The sequence below is a fragment of the Erythrolamprus reginae genome, chromosome 1 (genome assembly GCF_031021105.1).
Source record: "Erythrolamprus reginae isolate rEryReg1 chromosome 1, rEryReg1.hap1, whole genome shotgun sequence".
Lineage (NCBI taxonomy): Eukaryota > Metazoa > Chordata > Lepidosauria > Squamata > Dipsadidae > Erythrolamprus > Erythrolamprus reginae.
Genome location: NC_091950.1, coordinates 366,411,109 through 366,435,928, shown reverse-complemented (window position 1 = coordinate 366,435,928; position 24,820 = coordinate 366,411,109). Strand labels below are relative to the sequence as shown.

At 39.1% G+C, this 24,820-nt stretch overlaps 1 protein-coding gene across 1 annotated transcript in view; it reads right to left on the bottom strand.

Moving 5' to 3' along the window:
• Nucleotides 1-24,820, bottom strand: part of KCNH1 (potassium voltage-gated channel subfamily H member 1) — a 257,125-nt gene that overhangs the window by 49,565 nt on the left and 182,740 nt on the right. The gene's annotated exons all lie outside the window — the stretch shown is intronic.

The following is a 24,820-nucleotide window of genomic DNA, read 5'->3' as shown; positions in this document are numbered from 1 at the left end:
GTGTAGAGGCAGAACCATCATTTCCTTCCCTGACTAGTGGGCCAAGAGAAGGCCACGGCCAGAGCCATTGAATGTTACTGAGAGTCATTAAGAGGAATGCATTGCTTTATCTATGTCCTGACAAATGTCACTCACCAGATACTAGTCTGAAATTTGGAATAGGTGTGTGATCTTTCTTCAAGGACATCCAATTCTTGTATATCCCAGCACTAAGTGAAAATTTCACACTTTCTTGCTGAGCTGCAGGTCCAGATAAATGGCTTTATTTTGAGCTCCCTATTTGCTCTGGTTGCCCTTCATGATGCTATACTGATACAATTGGTGACTGCAGCATGTCTACCTCGTCCTTTGGCAACCCTTCCAACTTCTCAAAGCAGTTACCCCTGGTTTTCTTCAGTGTGCAGTTTTATCACATTCATGGTGAAAGGGAACTTTGTTGGCCCAGGAATACTAGGGAGTTGAAATCCACAAGACATAAAGGGGCTGTAATTTATTTTTATTTATTTATTTTGTCAAGTACGTATTGGTAGTATACAAAGATATAACAATGTTTATATGCATGATACTAGTAAGAGAGAAACATTAGGACAGGGGATGGTAGGTATGCTGGTGCACTTATGCACGCCTCTTACTGACCTCTTAGGAAACGTGTGAGGTCAATAGTGGATAGTCTAAGGGTAAAGTTTTGGGGGTTAGGTGATGATACTACAGAGTTAGGTAGTGAGTTCCATGCATTAACTACTTGGTTACTAAAGTTGTATTTTCTGCAGTCGAGTTTGGAGTGGTTTACTCTGAGTTTGTATCTGTTGTGTGCTCGTGTGTTGTGGTTGAAGCTGAAGTAGCCATTGACAGGAAGGACATTATAGCAGACGATTTTATGGGCTATGCTTAGGTTGTGTTTAAGGCGATGTAGTTCTAGGCTTTCTAAACCTAGGATTGTAAGTCTAGTTGCTTAGAGTATTCTGTTGCAAGTGGAGGAGTGGAGGGCTCTTCTAAGTAAAGTATATCTGGACATTTTCTAAAGTGGTTGATGTCCAAAATGAGGTGTGGATTCCAGACAGATGAGCTGTATTCAAGGATTGGTCTGGCAAAAGTTTTGTATACTCTGGTTGGTAGTGTTCCCCATCTCTGCTCTACAGAGTGGATTTTCATTGCCATTCTGGCCTTTTTCTGTCTGTTGTCCTACTCAGAGCTATTATCACTACTTTCCCTTTTTCCAGTGAGCTTTTCCATTGGACTCCTATGGATTCAATGTATAGCAATTTAAGGGGGTGCTGTTCATCTACCAATGACTTATTTTTAGAGAATCCCATACAGACAATCCCACTTCAATTAAAAATCAATAATGAAACAATAATTTACACAAAACAAAAAAACTTCTAAAAGTTTATGGCATAGGAAATGCATTCCTATTCTGTTGGAAACAAGTAAACAACTAGGTGAGATTATGGAGAATTATATAATTTTTCGTTCTGTATGCCAGCAGCACATTAAGTGGGATTATTTTAGAGGCACTTGAACATTGATGTACAAACTGAATTGTCTTTTACACATTCCAAACACTTTCACATAAAGAAAAGGGGAGTAAGTGAGCCTGGTGCTTTGGGGTGGTGGGTGGAATGGGTTAGATTGATATTTCTCAAACTTGACAACTTTAAGATGTGTGGAATTCAGTTCCAAGAATTCCCCAGCCACGCTTTCATTCCCCTGATGGCATTTCCCCTGGCTGGGGATTCTTAAGCCCACATATCTTAAAGTTGCCAGGTTTGAGAAACATTGGGTTAGATAAATGTCACTGGGAGAAAAGTAGCTTACAGATTGTTTTGGAAAACCTTTCAAGTGAGATTTTAAAAAAGCAATTGTAAACATGATAAATATTGACTGCATGCTGTTCTCGCATGAAAATGCAGTGAAAGCTGCTGTTTGCCAATCAAACAAAGGATCCAACAGATATTAAGCTTCCACGGATGACTTAATCCAGCTCAGGCAGACTTATGTAGCAAAGACTCATTCAAGATCACCTCCTGGTGTCAATATGAACCTGTCTGTGTAGGGATTTGGTTTTTCTTTTTAGCAACAATCAGTTTGTCACTCCCTTTTTCAGGGATCATTTTTCAATGTCTCCATTTTACCTACAGTTCTCTGAAATTTCCTGTTTTTGAGGTATCATCCAGAGCTGGTGCTGCTTAGCTTAAGTTTGTTAGGAATTGCCACCTGCTAAGGCTACATCCTGAGATTAGGATTGCCCCCACCCTCCTTGCCTTTCGCAAACTCCTTAAAACCCACCTCTGCCGTCAGGCATGGGGGAACTGAAACATCTCCCCCTTGCCCATGTTGTTTTGGTGTTAGATTGATTGTGTGCTTGTTTGTTAATATTCTGGGGTTGTTTTTTTATGAATTTTTAAGCTTAACATGGTAATTGGATTGGTGGGTATTGGATTTGTTATTGTTTTTACTTTGTTGTGAGCCGCCCCGAGTTTGCGGAGAGGGGCGGCATATCAATCCAATAAATCTAATCTAATCTAATCTAATCTACATATCCTTGGAAAGAAACAATGGGAGCCAGTGGAGGCAGTCATGAGGCTGCAAAATAATTAATCCAATATAAAAATAGTTCTCATCTTTGCTAAGAAAATAAACCTCAGAAGAAAGCATGACAGGAGTTTTTATAATCAAATGAGAAGCTTTCATAACCAAAAAGTATGAATTTCCACAGACAACATGAAACTTCCTTATTAGTTCTACACATTTGAGAATTTACTGAAGAAGATACAAGCTGACCCTAGGCATATGTAGTTTGCACTTACCAAGAGCCTGAATGAAGAATGATTGACAGCATCCTCTTGGTCTCTCCATATCCATGTTTATACAACTTTAAGGCACGTGGGCTTCAATTCCCAAAATTCCACAGCCAGCATGCAATCTAAAAGCAGCTACCTTTGACAAACATTGCTATGCTGTCACTTTTCAATTTTAGCAAAGGACTAAAATTTGACCTAGAAGTTGGCTAGAATCAACTGAACCTAAGCTTGCCATCTGGCATCAACCAACTAGACCTTGGCACTATTAATTATGTCAGCAGTCTTATCCAAAGGTATGTCTCCTACGAGATTTGTTTTTATTGGCAGCCATCTAGATTGTAAGCAAAAACAAAGGAGGCCTTGGTATACAGTACAGCACATCAAAAGCATGGCTACAATTCCCATTATCCATGTCTTAACTGCATAATGCTCCTGGCATTTGCACAAATAGTTTTACGTTGGGATTGGGGGCATTGCTAGAAACTATCCAATATTTTGAGGTGGGAAGCAGAGGAAATGTTGCATTGAGTAAAATGAAAATGCAAAAAAGGAAGGAAGGAAGGAAGGATGGAGGGAGGGAGGGAGGAAAGAAAGAAAGAAAGAAAGAAAGAAAGACCCATACATGTTACAATTGACTTGTCCAGTCAGCGAAGCAGTGGAAGTGATGTGCCGATGCTTGGAGGCTGTTGGGGTCTGGATGGGTGTCAACAGACTCAAACTCAACCCGGATAAGACGTAGTGGCTGTGGGTTCTGCCTCCCAAGGGCAATTCCATCTGTCCTTCCATTACCCTGGAGGGGGAATCATTAACCCCCTCAGAGAGGGTTCGCAACTTGGGCGTCCTCCTCGATCCACAGCTCACATTAGAGAAACATCTTTCAGCTGTGGTGAGAGGGGCGTTTGCCCAGGTTCGCCTGGTGCACCAGTTGCGGCCCTGTTTGGACCGGGAGTCACAGCTCACAGTCACTCATGCCCCCATCACCTCGAGGCTAGACTACTGTAATGCTCTCTACATGGGGCTACTTTTGAAAAGTGTTCGGAAACTTCAGATCGTGCAGAATGCAGCTGCGAGAGCTATCATGGGCTTTCCTAAATATGCCCATGTCACACCAACAGTCCGCAGTCTGCATTGGTTGCCAATCAGTTTCCGGTCACAATTCAAAGTGTTGGTTATGACCTATAAAGCCCTTCATGGCACCGGACCAGAATATCTCCGGGACCGCCTTCTGCCGCACGAATCCCAGTGACCAGTCAGGTCCCACAAAGTTGGCCTTCTCCGGGTCCCGTCAACTAAACAATGTCGTTTGGCGGGCCCCAGGGGAAGAGCCTTCTCTGTGGCGGCCCCTACCCTTTGGAACCAACTCCCCCCAGATATCAGAGTTGCCCTCACCCTCCTAGCCTTTCGTAAGCTCCTTAAAACACACCTCTGTCGTCAGGCATGGGGGAATTGACATTTTCCCTCCCCCTAGGCTTATAAAATTTATGTATGGTATGCTAGTATGTATGATTGGTTTCTAAATTGGGGTTTTATAAATTAATTAAATATTAGATTTGTTACATTGTATCATTATTGCTGTGAGCCGCTCCGAGTCTGCGGAGAGGGGCGGCATACAAATCTGATAAATAAAATAAATAAATAAAATACAAATGGCTGAAATTGTGAAATTCAATATTATCCTTGGCTATCATCTACTTCCAAGGTTTCATTTCTGTAGAGTTTCCTCTAAAGCAGTGTTTCCCAACCTTGGCAACTTGAAGCTATTTGGACTTCAACTCCCAGAATTCCCCAGCCAGCAAATGCCAAGGTTGGGAAACACTGCTTGAAAGAAACCTTTGACCCTGATGATACAGATAAAGCTTCAAGTAGCTTCAATGACTCTCTAAAAGAAGGCAAATGACCAGCTCTCTGCAGGGAGTTTAAATCCTTCCATTCCCCATCATCCAGTCAGAGCTGAATAAGCTTTTTTGGATGAGAAGGGAAATGTCTTTTTTTTTAAAAACGCCAAAAAGTCCAGTTGCCTCTTGCAAAAAAAAAAAGAAGCACTTTTGGGACAACTATGACCTGAATGATTGAGAATCTTTACAGATACTCTAAAGAAACTTTATATGCTTTACATCAAGTGACAGAAAATTCCATCTGTATTATTGGTAAAAAATCTCAATGTCAAAACACAGCCAAGTGTCATCCAATTTCAGGGCATGATCAGAGGGGGGTCTAGGGCTACAATATAGCTGAGAACATTGGGTATATAAAATACCACCCCCATCCAGTTCAGCTTTAGCATTTAAATTTCAAAAACTCAATTTGAATCAGTAATATTTTCTTCTAAATAACAATATCTTTTCTGCATCTTTTTAAAAACATCATTAAAAACAGTTCATTATGATTCCTGTAAAGAAAGCAAACATCTCTTCAGTGCCATAGATCAATGTTTCCCAACCTTGGCAACTTGAAGATATCTGAACTTCAACTCCCAGAATTCCCCAGCCAGTGAATGCGAATTTACAACAGAGAGGTTTTTTTTCTTACGCCCAATGGTTAATGTGCTCAATTTCTTCCCTGCAGCCATCTTACACACACACACACACACACACACACACACACACACACACACAAAATATTCTTTGTGACTTCAGAGCAGTTTGCAAAGCACTTCACTATCTTCAAGCTCTGTGCTATGACAACTCTCTGTGGACTGCTGTGCCCTGTGTTTTCTGATAGTATTAACTGCAATGGTAATTTCATACCCTGGACAGGGCTGCCAACACTGATCTCTAGAAAAAAATTGCAAGCAAAGCAGCAACTGGAGACCAACAAAATAGTACAACACTGACCCTGGCTGGAAACATTAAGCTTGCCACCTTATCTTGACTTATTGTTTATAAAGAGTCAATTTCTATTTTATAAGCATCATCACGAGAAGCACATATTATTTAGATTAGATTATTAGAGTTGAAAGGGACCTTGTAGGTCATCTAGTCCAACCGTACACTCAAGCGGGAATCCCTACACTATTTCACTCTACCGTTGACGTCTCCCCATTTCTAAGAGGTCTGTAAGTAGCGTGTGTAAGCATACCACTGTGTCTACCTCCCCTATCCTACTAACTATTGTCTTCTCTTATCATTATTTTTACTTATGTTTATATGAACAACTACTATCCTATACATGTTTGACAAATAAATAAAGTACAATAAATACATATTAAGAATCACTGATCTTTATAAAGGGCCAAATTTAGCATAAATGTAGGCAGGCATCTGCAGAGGGATGGGACTAAGAGCCAGTCACATCTGCCATTTAGACACATTTGATCCCAACCTTTCTGTGGACACCTCTGTACTAGGTGCAAGAGAAATATCAATTTCTCTACTCAACAGTTTCTCTATTCAACTGCAGAAATTAAAGAAGCATAAATCAGTTTGTTTTCATTTACAAAGCTGTCTTTGTAACCTTGACCCACACTAACGTTGTGTTCAGCTTTGTCTTGACTACCCAAACAGATTTACATAACAATAATTTACATAACAATGTTCATATATCCAATTAGGAGGTATGGATTTTATTTCATGAAGGTATTTCAAATTAGTTATCCTAACAATTGTGGTGGCAAATATACTAGTAATTGTGATAAAAGGATAAAAGTATCAACAGCTCCAGTATAATGAGATATTATTATGCTAACAATAACATTGTGAACCCTGTGAAAGTGGTATAATTAATCAGAAATTGATTAACCCAAAATTATCCAGAAATATTCAGAAAATGTGAGCTTGTGATAGACAAACAACAGGGGTCAGAAGGTAGACCAAATAATACAATCAGACGTGTTATAATTAACCTTGAGTCAACCCTCAACTAAATTTCATGTACTAACAAGACAATATTTAACATTCAATACTTCTTCTTCTAAGCAAATCAAGGAAGAGAAATGGTAAAATAGTCTTCCTCAACACAGTATTTTCCAGATGTGTTGGCATTGCATTTTAGAGAAATCCCAGTGAACATACCTGGAATGTACCAAATTTCAGGAGAAGCTGTTTCTGTAGCAAGTCTACAGTGCTTTTTTATTCAGCACTAATTAAATGTCAGTACCTCGCTTCTTATGACAGTGACAGCATTTATCAGTAGTAAAGTAGCCAGACATCTTGTAATAGGTATCTAATCAACACCCCTGAAAATATACGAACTGCCTTTGTTATGAGCATCATATTTCATTTGTAGGAAAGAGAATTGAAAATGACAACTGTTACCTAACATTTTAAGGAAATGCATACAGACACACTTTGATCCAAGATGCTTAATCGCTTTCAAGTTTGCATTCTTTTGCAATTCTGTGCAAAAGATGTTGAAGTTTCTAACTGAGAAAAGTTCAAGCTGCATATGATATTGGGGAAGCTGTACATGAGTCAACCCAACTAGACATCAATCAACAATAGGTTCAAGCATGGAAATAGGATTATTTCCTGTTTACAATTCGGTATGATGACCCAGAGGAAGAACCAGTTACAATTCCCTTGAGATAAATTGGAGCTGGGTGACAGAATAGCTGATGGTGATATTTTACGTAAAATAGCTTTGTGGTTCTTCATAAATTACATAACTAGGGGATAACACATACAGTATTCCCTAAAACAATAAAGAAGAAACTGTGATAGCTTTGCTCCAGGTAGTACACATTTAAAGGAAGTTGAAAGTTCTGCATGGCTGGGAAAAGCCATTCCCCAATAATGGCAGCTTCTGAAAAGATACAATTTTTCTTAAAGTAACAGAACAGAGGAGAGTTCCTCCTGGTTCGGACCAGTTCTATAGAACCAGTAGTAACTTGCCGGCCTTGGTCACTAGAACTGGCAGCAACCCAGGCCTGCGATGCCCCCACGCTGGTTCTCCCTATGACACCATAGGCACAATCTTGTTTTTGCTTTAGCACTGCACACGTGCATGCTCCACATAGCGCATTCCTGAGCAAACCGCCAGTGAAGAAAACCAATACCACCCCTGTAGCAGTATGCTAGATAATCATAGGACCTGAGTTACACTGACCCTGAGTGTGACACCCTGTAAACTGAGTTACAAGCACAGCAAGGAGCCTGATTTATTTGCAGTCAGATTACTTTATTACTTTATTAAGTTTATTACAGCCAGTGGACAGAAAATGGACAGATTACTTTATTAAGTTTATTACAGCCAGTGGACAGAAAATTTTTCCCAACTGGAAAAGCTGGGGAATAAACTGACTTATTTTGTATGTAAGCAAGGATTGGCTACGCCACAGAACCTTGGGAACGCAGTTCTGGTAGCGTAAATGGAGCATTTCGTCTTTACTACGTTGTATCTATTTATATTGTATTTTTATTATTGTTGTAAGCCACCCTGAGCCCTTCGGGATTGGGCGGCATAGACATCGAATGAATGAATGAATGAATGAATGAATGAATGAATGAATGAATGAATGAATGAATGTAGCATGGCTCCATTACCACCGGGAATGCACGCATCGTGCATGCACAATCGGCATGATTCCGGTAAAAATTATTGGGTTTTTTGCATGGAAGCAAAGAAATAGGCATTTTTGACATCCACGTGAGATTTTGGCTGCTGCACATGCACAGCAGCCAAATCTCACTGTAGCACCTAGAACAGCAACTGGGACCAGCAGCAACAGCGGCCTGACCAAGCTCTGGCTATATGGCCTGCTCTGCCATACCATAGGTATCTCTCGGAACGGCGATGGCAGCCCGAGCGAGTTGTCACCTTTGGGAGCAGCAGCGCTGTGCTCCCAAAGGTGACGACTCGCTCAGGGCACCATCGCCATGCCAAGAGGTGCTTGCGGCACAGGAGAGAAGAGAGCAGGCCTCGTGGCTGGAGCTCGGGCCTACCCAGCCCCCTACCTGCACCCGTGCCATCTTCTTGGCTCGGCAAGGGAGAAGCTGTCGCACAAGCACCAGAGTGAAAGGTAAGGTAGGCGGTGGGTGGCAGGGCACTTGGGCTGCTCGCGGCAGAGCTGCTGTTTGCAGCAGGCCAGGCGACAGGTGGACAAACGGGCTAGGCAGGCGGCAGGGTAACTTACTTGACTTTTGCTGGTTTTGGCTTTTTTGCTTCTGCGCATTTGCACATGAATGCACTGAATCATACACCGTGTGTGCGTGCACGCTCTCAGCCCATTCCACTGGCACTGGGAATGGTGGCCCGTCACTGTATGTAAGATATATATGATAGGGCAGTGATGGTAAACCCATAGCATGGGTGCCACAGTGGCACGTGGAGCCATATTTGCTGGCACGCAAACTGTTGCCCTAGCTCAGTTCCAATGTGCACGTGTGTGCTGGCCAGCTGATTTTTGGCTTGCACAGAAGCTCCGGGAGTGCATTTTTGGCTTCTAGAGAGCCTCGAGGGGGATGGGGGAGGGCGTTTTTACTCTCCCCTGGTTCCAGGGAAGCATTTGGAGCCTGAGGAGGGCAAAACATGAGCCTACTGGGGCCACCAGATGTTAGGAAATAGGCTGTTTCTGGCCTCCAGAGGGCCTCCGGGAGTTGGGGAAAGCTGTTTTTGCCCTCCTCAGGCATTGAATTATGGATATGGGCATTTGTGCATGTGTGATAGCACGTGCCTTCACTCTTTTGGCACCTGAGGAAAAAAAGGTTCGCCATCACTGTGCAAATTTAAGACTTCTGGACTTCAACTCACATAATTCTCCAACTATGCTGGCTGGAGAATTCTGGGAATTTAAGTCCACAAGCCTAAAAGCTGCTAAGTTTGATGACCTCTGATATATGCTAGGCTCCGAATTAAGTTTGCCCCTGGCAAAATAATGATTTGTTGGGAATTAAAAGTATATTTTTATCTTTAGCTCTGCTACACCTCTATTTCAAAGTATCTTTTTCTTTCTCATCATTCATTTCTAAAGATAGACCATAATAATGCTTGATTTTGTATTTCTGGCCTGATTTAGAGATACAGTCCCTGTCTTTCCTGTGAGGGCTATTAAGTAATACTTAGTTTTTGAGGGTCTAACATAGTTTCATACACCATGTTTATCATAAATATTGTTTTGTAATTTCAGGCTGCAGGTGAGGAATTATATTTTTCAATGATCCCTGTATAAAAGTGTCCTGGAAGCAACAAAAAGTAGTATGCTTGGGCAATATACCCAATTGCAAAAAACAAAAATAAAGACTTTCTATGTTCATTGCTGAAATGCTGTGTCTGTGATTTGGAGATCACAGTCTATTTCATGCTTAATCAAGCATTCCCAATTATGAATGATATGAGACTAAAAAAAACCCAAAAGCCTCTTGCCAGTCCCTGTAGCTTTGAGCCTTGAGAATATGGCTACATCTAAACAAAGAGAATTAAATGTGCTTGTAAAGATCTCGGTTACTTTCTTAAATTAGACAGGAAATGAAGCAGCAAAGGAGAATTGATCTCCAAACGAAGAACTCAGTTACTATGGCATTTGTTCCTTTGGATAGGAAAGAGCTAGTTTTTTAAAAAGGCATTGTATAGAATTATGGCTGCACTAAAACTGCATAGATATTTTGGGTTATCAGTATGCTAACACCCTTTTATCAGAATCTAGAACTTGTTTTCTTGGAACCCAAACGTCAGTTCTTTCAGACCCTTTACACCTGGCATTCTAGAACAGTGTTAAGACCTGGCACTGGCAATTGCCAAGATGCAAAAGTGTCATGCAATCCCAGAGGTCAATTGCTGGTGGATTGAAGATGTTTTGTCTGCATTTTAACTCTTGCAATTGTTCCTTTTAACTTTGTTTTTATCTGTTTTTTTAACTTTGTTTATAAACAGCTTCTACAGTGGTACCTCTACCTACAAACGCCTCTACTTACAAAATTTTCTAGATAAGAACCGGGTGTTCAAGATTTTTTTGCCTCTTCTCAAGAACCATTTTCTACTTACAAATTCGAGCCTTCGAAACTGTAACCAGATGGGGCCTTTCTAGGAATCTCCTGGGAGAAAACAGGGCTGGAAAAGGCAGAGAGAAGCCTCCGTGGGGCCTCTCTAGGAATCTCCTGGGAGGAAACAGGGCCTCCACCCTCTCTGTGGTTTCTCCAATCGCACACATTATTTGCTTTTACATTGATTCCTATGAGAAAAATTGCTTCTTCTTACAAACTTTTCTACTTAAGAACCTAGTCATGGAATGAATTAAGTTCGTAAGTAGGGGTACCACTGATTTTATTGTTTTCTTTGTAAACTGCCCAGAGACATGCAAGTGGGATGGGAAGCAGAGAACTCCAAAACTAACATGGAGCAATGGCAACACTCCTCAATTCAGATCATCTGACCATTACCCTGAGATTTTTTTTAAATAAAAGGTGTAATATGTGATTGTTAGCAAGATTTGTGTTAGGCACACAGCATGGTGACCAAGAACACCTGAGCCACCTCCAAGAAAGGAAGATTAAAGTCTCGCAGTATCATAACTATCAATACTATTCTCTGGCTGTAATACTATCGAAGACCACCACAGTATATTTTTGCTCGATATCAAAAGAGTCATTAAACTATACATACCATTAATAACCACTGAAACCAAGAAAAACAAATTACCCATAAAAATACGGAAGCTCCAATCCAAAAAAAGATCTCTTTGGCAAAAAAGCAATACTGGCTACCTTTAAAAGCCGCTGGAAAAATCTATGCCATTAATAACCACCGAAACCAAGAAAAACAAATTACCCATAAAAATAAGGAAGTTCCAATCCAACAAAGATCTCTGGTGAAAAAACAAACTTCAAAAGCCGCTAGAAAAATCTATGCCACCAAATAAAGACTGAATGCACCAATTATCACATTAATCAAGAAGAAAAATTTCTATGCACAAAATCCACCCCCCCTTCTATAACTTTGTAAACAACAGAGGGAACAAGGCATGACCAACACCGCGGTACCATGGAGCTTCCCCTTGCCCCATAGGGGAACTTTGATACCCATGCCATTTGGAGACCTGATTTGTTCAGAACCAGGTCAGAACCACCGTTTAGGGGTTGGGAAAAAGAGGGGCACTTGTTGGTGGGCTGGGGGCGGGGTGGCAAATCCTCTCAGGGAACCGGCTCAGCCCCCTTGGCCGGTGGAGATCAGTAGATGGCATCTAAGTGTCATCCTAGCTGTGGTGGTCACATTGGCAGGATTGAATTGCAAGATTGGAGTCATCTGAAAAGGAAAAGCTAAAGTCATGTGCTGGAGTGGATGAAGGAAACAGAGGCTGGTGAGTGATATTGCCAAAAGAAAAGTGAAATAAGTACTTTAATATTCGAAGGGAAACAAAAGGACCAGAAATTAAGGAGTGGCTGCTTATCATGTGGATAAGTATTGGTTTTCTATCCGGATGGGGGGGATGGCATTCCGGTGGCAAAAATGGAGCTGTGTGTGCACTCTGGGATGCACGTATGCGTCAGAGTGAGATTTGGTTCCACATATGCACAGGAAGCAAAATCTCACAAGAAGACACATGGGTGCATGAGATTTCAGTGATTTTTTGCTGCCGCACATGCGCAGAAGCAAAAAAACAACAACTGAAATCTTGCACGTCCGTGCATCTTTTCACAATATTTTTTCCTGAAACCAAATTGTTGTATAGGGAAGGGTCAGCCAGCGGTAGGATTTGATGGTTCTCTGAACCACCCATAATGTTACATACATATCTGCATACAAATCAAATTAAATCAAATCAAATCAATCAATAAAGAGCAGCCTACTCCTGCTGCTGCCACTATAGCAATCTCCCAGCTGTTTAATGGCTTCAATACATGAGTCTCTTGAAGCCATATCTGGAATATCCCCATTAATGGTACTGTGGACCTTAAAGTGCCATCCTCAGGCATGGCTCAAGAGTTCATGATCAAGATGGATCTGCCTTCAGTGGCTGTGTACAGTATATACTTGTTGGCGTTGATTGCTCCTGTTGTTGTTATTTACATTATATCATTTTTAATATTTGGAAACTATAATATATTTTATATTACATTGCATTTTTAATTCCTTGTTTTCATGTTTATTGACACTGTCAAATTGCCCAAGTTGAATTTAATAAATCAAATATAGTGGTCCTTTTATTTAAAGAAGCAGGATGGCTGGGGTGGAGGGAGAGGAGGAGACTTAAAACACACAGTATTGTATATTGGGCAGCCGCAGGAAAATGTTCAAATGTTAACAAAAACACAGAGTATTTTTTTATTAATATTTTTTGAAAACATGCGGTATAGCCTTTCCACGAAAGTTGGACCCACAAAGGTCAAGGGACCACTGTATATAAATGTCAAAGGGAAGAAATCCTGGTAGATTTTCAGATTTTCAACAAGTCTCATGGCTAGACTTGACAATAAGAAGAGATCAACTGTAAAGTTTACCCTAGCTCTGGCATAATCAGAAAAAGTGGCAATGATTGCAAAGTAGAATACTTTGTGCCAAGCCTTTCCAGGGACAGGTTCCCGACTCTGGATGGTGATAAAATTCTGCTTATGTTTGTGATGAAGCTGATATTGAGTGCTGAGCAACATTTAATAAAGACACCTGTAGTCACGATTATTATTTATCAGAAGCATGAAGTGGAAAAGGAAGTCAATTTGCAAAGCTATTTAAAAAACCTAATTACATTTGGTCAGGTTGTAAATTGGACAAATTCATCATTGGTGTATTTTGTGATCAAAGAAAAGGTGTATGTTGTATCTAAGATGTTTAATTTGAAAGTGGGGTTGAGTTTTGATTAATTCTCAGTTAATCAGCACATGAATATATGTCATAAAAATCAGCATTTCCCTACAAACAGAATAGTACAACCAATCCATAAATATATAGTAATATGAAATAACAATACATACAGTAGCTCATACAATTTGATATTCCATAATTGGTTTGCTTTATTTTGGTTTACATATCAGTGCCAAAAGCAATATTTGGAGCAATTATCATTTGTAACTTAATATGTTATTAAACAAGACAAGTGTGGTTTATTCAACTATGGCTTAGCCTAATTGCTAAATACAACCCAATAGTAATAATTAGATAAAATTAGCATGTTTAAACATAAACATTTTAAAACAAGAATAAAAAATCAGCAATTATTTCTGTGTACATAAATCATTTTTATCATCTTATTTATAAAGGTATCTGACAAAATGAAACAAGTAAGAACATTCTACTAATTTATTATAAGAGACTATAAAAATACCCCATAGCCAGGAGCAATATGTAATGGGGCAATTCAGAGATGGATTCATAGAGCAATTGAATGCAGTCATTTGTTCTTGAAACCTTGAGTGTATACATTTAATAGACTGAAAATTATTCTCAGAACCTAATACTACAAATGACTGTCATTTGATATTATGTAATGATCTTGAATTTTCAATGGAAAAATATGCACTAGGCACAATGAAAAAATAAATATCCTTTTGACAAAATTATTATGGAACTGATTTTACAGTCCATACTGTCAACCCTTTGATGTAGGACAGGTCAGGAAATAGACACTATAAGAGCTATTACTGTACAACTTCATTTTCTAGACCCAGGCTTTAATAACTTGATTTTGAAAAGCTGACAATATATCTCCCTCTCTCCCTCTTATACCAAAAGGAGCCAAGATGGGGCAATTTTAAGATTCTTTCTGATGTTTTCTTTCTCCAATGAAACAAAATTAGTTTACTTCATTTAAACAGTCTATATGGCTAATCCTGTCACTCTTTTGATTCTGGGCAGCTAACAAAGACAATAATCCAAGTAATTACAAAGAATTAAATATACAATATATAACATACCAGAAGTCCAATAATTGTCTTGTCTTACAGGTTGGTATGAAACAGCAAACACCAAAAAACTAAACCAAACAAGGCTTGTCTAACAATCCAGTTTTGGTTCTTATGGGAAATGTCAGGTCTTTAAACCTTACAAAGTGCCAATAGGGTCAGGACCATACAGATCTCAGGGATATTCTACTCCACAAGGAGGCTCATGCAACCAAGAAGTCATAGTCATGAGTTCCACAACCTGGGAGAAAACCCTCTTAGCAGTAGTGACTGTGAAAGAGACCTCGGAGTCTTGGTGGATAATCAACTAAACATGAGCCAACAATGTGCAGCAGCAGCTAAAAAAGCCAACACAATCCTAAGCTGCATAAACAGGGGAATATACTCCAAGGCCAGGGAAGTCTTAATACCACTCTACTACATCCTGGTCCGACCACACCTGGAGTACTGTATTCAGTTCTGGTCACCACACTTCAAAAGAGACATTGAAACTCTGGAGAAGGTGCAAAAAAGAGCAACCAAGATGATTAAGGGACTGGAAACCAAGACTTACGAAGAGAGACTGAGGGAACTGGGCATGGATAACCTAGAGAAAAGGAGGGCCAGAGCAGACATGATAACAGTCTACAAGTATACAAGGGGATGTCACAGAGAGGAGGGTATCACTTTATTCTCCAGGGCACCAGAGGGCCGGACGAGGAACAACGGCTGGAAGCTGACCAAGGAGAGATTCAACATGGAGATAAGGAGGAACTTCCTGACGGTCAGAGCGATCAACCAATGGAACAACCTACCAGTGGACGTTGTGAACTCCAACACTCTGGACATTTTTAAGAGAAGATTGAACTGCCACTTGACTGGTGTGCCATAGGGTTCCTGCTTGGACAGGGGGTTGGACTTGATGGCCTTCATGGTCCCTTTCAACTCTAACAATAAATAAATAAATAAATAATAGCACTGCTTAACAGAAAGATCACAGAGCTTGGCCACCTCTCAGATTTGATGGGATAAGTAAACATAGTTTGAGATAAAAGATTCTACAAGTAATATGGTTCCATACCAGGTAGGACTTTATAAGCAGTTACCTGTAAATGAACTTACTGCAGCTTGCCAAACTGTGATGTTACATGAGCACATTAGGACAAGCCCCAAAGGCCTGTGCTACCTAATTCTGGACCAAATGTCAATTCCAAATGTTTTCTATGCAGAGTGCATTAGTAGTTCAAGCAAGAGATAACTACTGTAAGGCATTAGTGGTTGTGAGTAGGACTTCCTGATCTAAAAGGAGGCATTGTGTAACTTTTATCATTGCAAGGTAATCCTTAAGAAGGGCTCTTATCTTGTTCAATCAAGTACACTGTTCATTTTCTGAGAGCGGCACTCTAGGTATTATGTTTCTTCACTACCTGGTTTTCTCTGTGGACCACATATATCCATAAGGACAATTCAAGCTCACCTTCCATTCTACGCAGCAAGTAAGGCTTTGGTCAAACCATTTATCAGAACTTCAGGGACAGCCACAGGGTCTCTCTTGAACCCAATAGGATCCAGTGGGTTGGCTGCAACAGACTGATTAAATTAGTCTTATTCCCTGTAGCAAGGGTAGAGCCACTGGGAACTCCAAGGAGTAATCCAACATGGAGCAATAACAACACTCCCCAGTTCCAATCATATCACCATTAGCCTGGGATTTTTTAAAAAAAACCAAGTGTAATTTTTGACAGTTACCAAGGTTTGTGTAAGGTCCATACCATGGTGACCATGAATTTCCAAGCTACCTCCAGGGAAAGAAGATTGAAGTCTCACAATATCTAAGCTTTGGGAATTCCAAAGCACAACTACAGCTAGTTGAGTGTTAAATTTAGTGATAATGTGTTTCTCAAAACAGTAATAGAGATTAGAAACAAAGAAAAAGAAGTGTGATATTAAGATGTTTGTTTAAAGGTTTTTAAGTCAACTGCACAGCAGGTAAGCATATGTTTAAACTATCACAGTTCATTTCCTATTAGATTATAGGTGGGGAGAGTAATTTAAAGATCCTTCAGCAAATTTTTGTGCATACATAGACAAAGATAATAATTTTCCTTTAATCTTTTGACTAAAAGAAAACAATAAATTACAGAATATAAATGGTTTCTTCTAGGGGGAAACATGTATCAAATATCACCTAAAGTACAATTTAGCCCATGATACCTCGATTATCACCATGTCCATTTAAAGTTGAAATACCTTCCATGTTACCCACATTCTTTCAATAGTGTGCTTGCAATTTTAGCCCTACTGTATTTGTATTTTGAAGTAATAAATGGTTACCAGAGATTCAGATAGACTTCTATGCTTCCCATCAAAACTCCTACCTACCTACTATTTGCCTCAGAAAATATTTCAAATATTGCTCAGTGTGATTGATTTTTATCCAGAATGAATATGACAATTCTTAGTTTGATCCCTTGACTCTACTATGATCTTATTTCCCATTGATCGGGAATGAAAAACAGCTTTTTGCTTTCTTTTAAATAGTTTGCGAGAAAGAATTGGCCAGATTATGTGTCAAGTGTATAACTTATGATAACTAGATGTCAGTGATTAAAAAGCCATGGGACAAACAGGGATAGGGTTGGTGTTTGTTAGCCATAAGTCTCAATATGTTTTTATCAGGATGGATCACATTCTTTGGACTCTTTCATACCCAGGATATTTCTAAATGTGTCCTTAACTGGATTCCCTGATAATGCTTTTGCCTGCTATATGTTGGGTTCAGTCTAGAAACTGAGCTGTACTTAGGAAAAAATTCTATGCTTACATACTACAAATTATCACTGTATTTAAGCAGCAGTGTGCCATAACCCCATCATAGGTTTTAGAACTGAAACATTCTGGTTCAGCTGCTTCAATTTTATCACAATACAAAAATTTTAAAATGGGAAAAGCATGACAACATTCAACATACCAGAAGTTAGTCTAATATTTATTTGGTATCAGTGAGGTCAGAGACTGACATTACTCTCATCGTGTTGAGGATTTAAGTGGAAGAGATGTCTTACAAATTAACTTTCCTTCTTTAAGCCCCCTTATACTGAAGACTTGATCTTAGGGTCCCAGGTGAAGCCAGAAGAAGAGATTGACAGATGGAATCACAGAGGGAAACCAGCTTTTAGGTAAATAGATAAAGCACTAAGACTGAGCACAGCACTTAAACGGACCATTTCATAAAGTATTTCATAAATGTTGTCTTGCAAATTTCCTCTTCATTATTGGCCTTTATGTAAAGGCAAACAGCTGGAGACCTTTTATGGCTTCCAAGCATATAATTCCACTCTCAAAAATCTTGGCTCAAGATACTTTGCTGCCCGATGAAATGCACAATGTGTGTCCCCTTTTAATGCTAATGGACAAACATTCTTAAAAGTATTGCTGCATTATGTAGACATCAGTTCCAATTTTCAATTACTCTCCACCACTACGAAATTTTACCCTCTAAATATACTTGATATGTTATAGAATTTTTGGGCCGAAATGTTTCTTTCTGTGATTATGGTCAATAAAAGAAGCAAATGATACAAACTTCATGACCAAGTCACATCAAATGACAGCCTGCTGTTTTTACCATACCAAATCTGATAATTAGATAAAACAAGGAGCTATCCTTTAATTTCAAAAGTCCATCTGTCACTGCTATGTCATGTTTACTCACCAATTAGCAACAGCTGCTCTGCCCTTATAATAAAATGTAGGAAAGGAAAAATTGTGGAGATTAACTTTAGAACATAATTACCAAGCCATAAAAATCCTTTTGCTGTCATCAACCAATGATCCCAAAAATATATTAATACTATTCCTTTCTAACTAGGAATTTGCCTTGATTTTCTTTGAGGCTGGCACTGAAAAATATAAATAGTGAACCTTCTTAAGATAACTGCAGGTGGCCAAAGTAATTATCTGCTTTCTAACTAATGCTGATATTTATTTGGTTCTCCTGGAGCCTAATTATATTTGCCCAACTGGACATTTTAGTCAACTGTAGAGGTTTGAAAAAGTCACTGCCAAATAATTGTGCACTCTTTCTTACACAAATATATCAAGGGATTTACGGCCAAATGAAATAACATAGGCTACATGATATGGAATTGGAATAATTACACAAGTTCCTAGATCAGTTGGATCATATGGAGGCTTCATATGGCTACCATGGGAATCCAACATATATTTCACACTTAGGAGAAATGTTTCTCAACCTTGGGAATTTTAAAAATGTTTCTCAACCTTGATAAAACATGCTGGTCAGTGGAATTCAGGGAATTGAATTCTACACTTCTTAATGCTCCTAAATTTGAGAAAAACTATCAAGGAGGATTAGCGCTGAATACTGAATGTGAAAAAATTAAGATACAGTGGTACCTTTACTTAGGAACTCAATTCGTTAAATGACCAGGTTCTTAAATAGAAAAGTTTGTAAGAAGGAGCAATTTTTCCCATAGGAATCAATGTAAAAGCAAATAATGTGTGCGGTTGGGGAAATCAAAGGGAGGGTGGAGGTCCTGTTTCCTCCCAGGAGATTCCTAGAGAGGCCCTATAGAGGCTTCTCCACGCCTTTTACAGCCCTGTTTCCTCCCAGGAGATTCCTAGAGAGCCCCACGGAGGCTTCTCCCTGCCTTTTCCGGTTAAGTTTCAGAAGCTTGAGTTTGTAAGTGGAAAATGGTTCTTGAGAAGAGGCAAAAAAAATTTGAACACCTGGTTCTTATCTAGAAAAGCTCGTAAGTAGAGGCATTGGTAGATAAAGGTACCCCTGTATAGTGTAGGGAAGATTGGCACTCTGATAGAACTGTTAGAATGCTGCTTTGAATGCATAGGTTATTAAGAATTTTTAAGGCACTCCAATTTCCATTATTAGAAGTATTAACCCAAACACAGAAAACCTATCTCTTTGGAACATTTTGATCTATTTGTCTGGAGTAGCAAAATCCAGAAGATTGAAATGAATCTTTCATTAAAGAAACTCATACCAATGTTTATTTTTACGTGAAAGGACCGCCCTTTGCTTGCAGCGCCGCTGCGGCGACCTTTTTCGTAAAAATAACAATGTTTATTTTTATGTGAAGACTTTCCTTTGAAGGAGCTGGGGAATCCCTCCCACGAAGAGATTCTGGGGGCGGAGCCTTGACAGGTTGCTAAGGACGCCAAGGTGATCACTTCCTGGATTCCATGAAATCCAGGAAGTGATCACCTTGGCGTCCTTAGCAACCTGCCGGTATACATGATGTCAAAGCTCCGCTCCTGAAATCTCTTGGTGGGATTCCCCGTTCGGGTTCAGGTTCGGTCGAATTTTGCGTAAAGTTTGTCCGAACTTGCCGAACCCGAACACCTTTAGGTTCGCCCATCACTAATTATGATTCTAAATTTATGCCATGAATGCAGCCTGAAAGAAATATGTGTCTTGAATATATTAGCTAAAGCTAACACAATAATTAAATGGACTATTGACTCGGTTTTCCTTGCAAGTTTGCTTCCTTCTGGGACTTCACCTTCCGTGTTTTCATTAGACTCAGACCTGCTTAGCTACAGAACCCAGGGAAGGATAGCTGTTTGTATCTGTTGCCATGTACTGAGAAGCAGAGAAAAATATGCATCTAATAATGCACATAGTTGCTATACAAATACTGTATCTAGTTTCAAAAAGCTTGTACCACAAAGTTGATACAACAAAAAGAGACAGGGAAAACACTATGAGAAAATATATTTCCACTTACACATTATTAATCTATTCAAAGCAATCCTTCCAACGTTCCATAGTTGCCAATCCTGATGATGTATTCAGAGTTATTGGGGCGCTTTTTTTTTTTTGGATATTCACAGGGGATTCATTTTATAAACTTCCTGCTGAATTCAGCTGGGACACTTGCTGACAGCTTGAATGGCATATTAGTCCTAAACAGAACATTGAATGGTTCCAGAAATAGCAGAACAGAAAGTAGCTGCTCAAGAAGCAACATACAGTGCATAGAAAAGGAAACTCAGAACTGGTGATTGGTTAAAATGCAGTATAAATTATATATTTTGATTATTACCTTTATCTATGGTAATAGTAAATTTAAAAATGTACTTGGAAGAACAGGGTTTTTAAAAAAAAAATGGTGTACATAAATTTGATTAAGCCTTTACAAATTAATCAGCACAGACAAAATTTTAACATGCCATATTGAGGCGAAGATATTGCTCTTGAAGTAAGATTGCACTTGGGATGCTAAACATTTCATTCATTCAAATTCATGATTCTGAGTTTAATATGTAGTCCCTTAGATTGCAAATTTGCCTACATTTTATGAGGCAGTTCTCAGCTAAACTAATACATATGGGCAAGATGAAGTACCAAAACAAAGATGATTCTGGATACTAAACTTAGATGGAACAGCTATGAGCTGTTAATGTAATTTACAACCTAATCCCAAACTGATAGATTCTGGTTTCTTAATCTTAAGCATGCAATAAACTTCAGGAATATTGATACTAAAGTTGTCATAATCAAACATTGTTTGTCTTGTCATGCATGCATCTTTAAAATAACCATAGTATAAATTAGTAAAAAGTTGCACATTTTATAGGCAAATGCTATTTTCCTCTATTTTTAAATATATTAAGATACCTGTCTGCTATGATCTACATGAACTTACAGTACATGATTTGTCTCATCCACAAAATGAAAAGTCTGGTCTTGAGAAATTGCTTGATGATAGGAAACATTGGTTGTTGCTTTATGTTTATCAAGGAAGTAAAAATACAGGAGTTGGTGGGGTGGGGAATAAAGAAGTCTCAAAATTATGCAGCAAAACACTTCTGCATCTACACACTGTTCAAAATCCAATTTCATGAGGTTATATCCAAATACTGATTTCCTAAAGTTCAAATGAGTCAGGCAGACATTCAGCCTGGAAATGATACTGAATAATTTTCAATAATACTGAGTTTTACAAAGTTCCTTAGCTGAGGACATTATGTTTCCTTTACCCTGGCTAGCAACTGCTCATATTAATTTGACAGGACTGTGAAGAAATGTTGAGAAGTTGGTAACAGGAATCACTTGTATGGGTGGGTGCCTGCTCATGAAAAAGAAATGAAGAAAACTATGGAATATGGAAGCATAAAGCTTCAGTTGAATATCAAATGATATACATCAGGTTTTGAGGTTTGAATGTCATATTCAAAAAGAACTTGTCATTAAAATGAATAACTCCATTTTAATTTTTTGTTATACAATACAAATTTACAAAGAAGAAAGGCTAGAGTTCATTTTCTCTTCTGATTGAACATCTTGGTTTGTCATTGTGCCCCAAAAAAACAGAATTGGAAGTGATCAAGACTTAAAATCCCTTATATCAGGTTTAAAGTATTCTCATATTATTACATAGGAAAGCACAGAAAATAGGATGCATGCATCTTAACAATCATTCTTTACAGTTGTTGCTTTGACATAATTTCCCCAAAAGTACATAAAATGTACGACCAATTTTTCCTTGCCCATCTCCAATTCCTCCTGTAGATTGTGGGGGTAAATTACAAAATGTTATCTGATCACAACATAGCAGGAAATCACTGACTACAAACTATAATTAGGAGAACTGGTTTCTCAGAAAAAAATATGACTTGTGCTGATAGAAGAATTAAGACAAGATGTCACTCCACAGAGACAGAAGTAGGATAGAAAACCAAAGAGAAGGATGGGCTTGTAGCATAGCACTGTAACCCAGAAGAAATCTTAATAAAGGCAAGAAAGGAGGAAGACATCTGGTCTTCCAGGTTGATGTGGCCCATTAGTTCCACCTTCCCTCAGCGTCTGTTCTCTACTTCTGAGAAATCAATGAAGTACTGTACATAGAACATAGAAACATAGAAGACTGACGGCAGAAAAGGACCTCATGATCCATCTAGTCTGGCCTTATACTATTTTCTGTATTTTATCTTAGGATGGATATATGTTTATCCCAGGCATGTTTAAATTCAGTTACTGTGGATTTATCCACCACGTCTGCTGGAAGTTTGTTCCAAGGATCTACTACTCTTTCAGTAAAATAATATTTTCTCATGTTGCTTTTGATCTTTTCCCCCAACTAACTTCAGATTGTGTCCCCTTGTTCTTGTGTTCACTTTCCTATTAAAAACACTTCCCTCCTGGACCTTATTTAACCCTTTAACATATTTAAATGTTTCGATCATGTCCCCCCTTTTCCTTCTGTCCTCCAGACTATACAGATTGAGTTCATTAAGTCTTTCCTGATACGTTTTATGCTTAAGACCTTCCACCATTCTTGTAGCCCGTCTTTGGACCCGTTCAATTTTGTCAATATCTTTTTGTAGGTGAGGTCTCCAGAACTGAACACAGTATTCCAAATGTGGTCTCACCAGCACTCTATATAGCGGGATCATAATCTCCCTCTTCCTGCTTGTTATACCTCTAGCTATGCAGCCAAGCATCCTACTTGCTTTCCCTACAAATGAACAGGGAGAACTCCTACTTGCTTTCCCTGTACAAATGAACAAGGAGAACTCAGAACATCACGACATCCAAATGCAGAAAAACAGTTCACCGTAGACATACCTTCACAAACCATTTCTTTACTTGCCATCCATCAAATTATGATGCTGAGTTTTATAAACATTTACCAAACGTCTAATACCCAATCTTGTCAACGTTTATCCAGCTGAAGAACAAAGTGTCAAATCTGATTTGATTCCTAATTCCCACAATTTACTCAAATAGCCAAGACAACATATAATGTGGATATGAATCATATGATTGCCCAAGAAATAAAGTGAATGCAGAATCTCTTAGCAGAGATATACCAGAAAATCCCACATCAGTACAGGATAAACTGTTCTGGGCTGCCAGTTACATATTATAGAGCAAACATCTGATCAAACTCAAAGTATTTATTATAGCAGTAAATCCTTTAGTAACATAAACTTGTGGCAGACTTTAATTTTTTTGTGTAGACAATGAGCTTTTCTTCTAGATAGTCCTGAGGTAAAAAATACTTTTTCAGAAATTACGCAAAAGTGACCAGTATCTAGTCCAAAGAACAACCTATCCAAAGCAGCATATGGATAGAATCACAGGCAGACAGAGGCGGAACGCTAATTGTCACCAACAGTTAATGGAAGCCATTGTTTCCTTTACTATCCCTTTGGCTAATTTGTTGGGTCATGTTTGGACTTCCTTTGCTCTTCTCATTTCATGTTCCTGCACTCTTGCCTTATCCAGCTAAGTAGGGAAGACAACACAGCTCTAGATCAGACTTATGCCCTCCAGAACATAGTCTCTTCAGCTACTACTACTGTAATGCTCTCTACATGGGGCTACCTTTGAAAAGTATTCGGAAACTTCAGATCGTGCAGAATGCAGCTGCGAGAGCAATCATGGGCTTCCCAAGGTATGCCCATGTTACACCAACACTCCGCAGTCTGCATTGGTTGCCGATCAATTTCCGGTCACAATTCAAAGTGTTGGTTATGACCTATAAAGCCCTTCATGGCATCGGACCAGAATATCTCCGGGACCATCTTCTGCCGCACGAATCCCAATGGCCAGTTAGGTCCCACAGAGTTGGCCTTCTCCGGGTCCCGTCGACTAAACAATGTCGTTTGGCGGGACCCAGGGGAAGAGCCTTCTCTGTGGCAGCCCCGACCCTCTGGAACCAACTCCCCCCAGATATCAGAGTTGCCCCCACCCTCCTTGCCTTTCGTAAGCTCCTTAAAACTCACCTCTGTCATCAGGCATGGGGGAATTGAGATATTCCCTTTCCCCTAGGCTTATAAAATTTATGCTTGGTATGTCTGTATGTATTATTGGTTTCTTAAATTGGGGTTTTTTACATTACTTTTAATATTAGATTTGTTCATATTGTCTTTTTACTGTTGTTAGCCGCCCCGAGTCTACGGAAAGGGGCGGCATACAAATCTAATAAATAAATAAATAAATAATAAAGAAATAAAATAAAGAAATAATTATTGGTATAGAGGGTGAGGCTGTCACCGGTCAAGCTCTTCTGAATCTGTAGACTTCAGACTCATCCTCCTATGGATGTTTAGATCTGGTTATTCCCAGTGCAGTCTTGCAAACTTTCTCCTTTATTGCATGCATACCTATTAACATTATATTGGTTCTTTTGCCAAAAATATAACCATTTAATGTATTTTTTATGTTTCACACTACATTGGGATAAATGTGAGAAGTCATGAAAGAATATTGTAAAGTACATA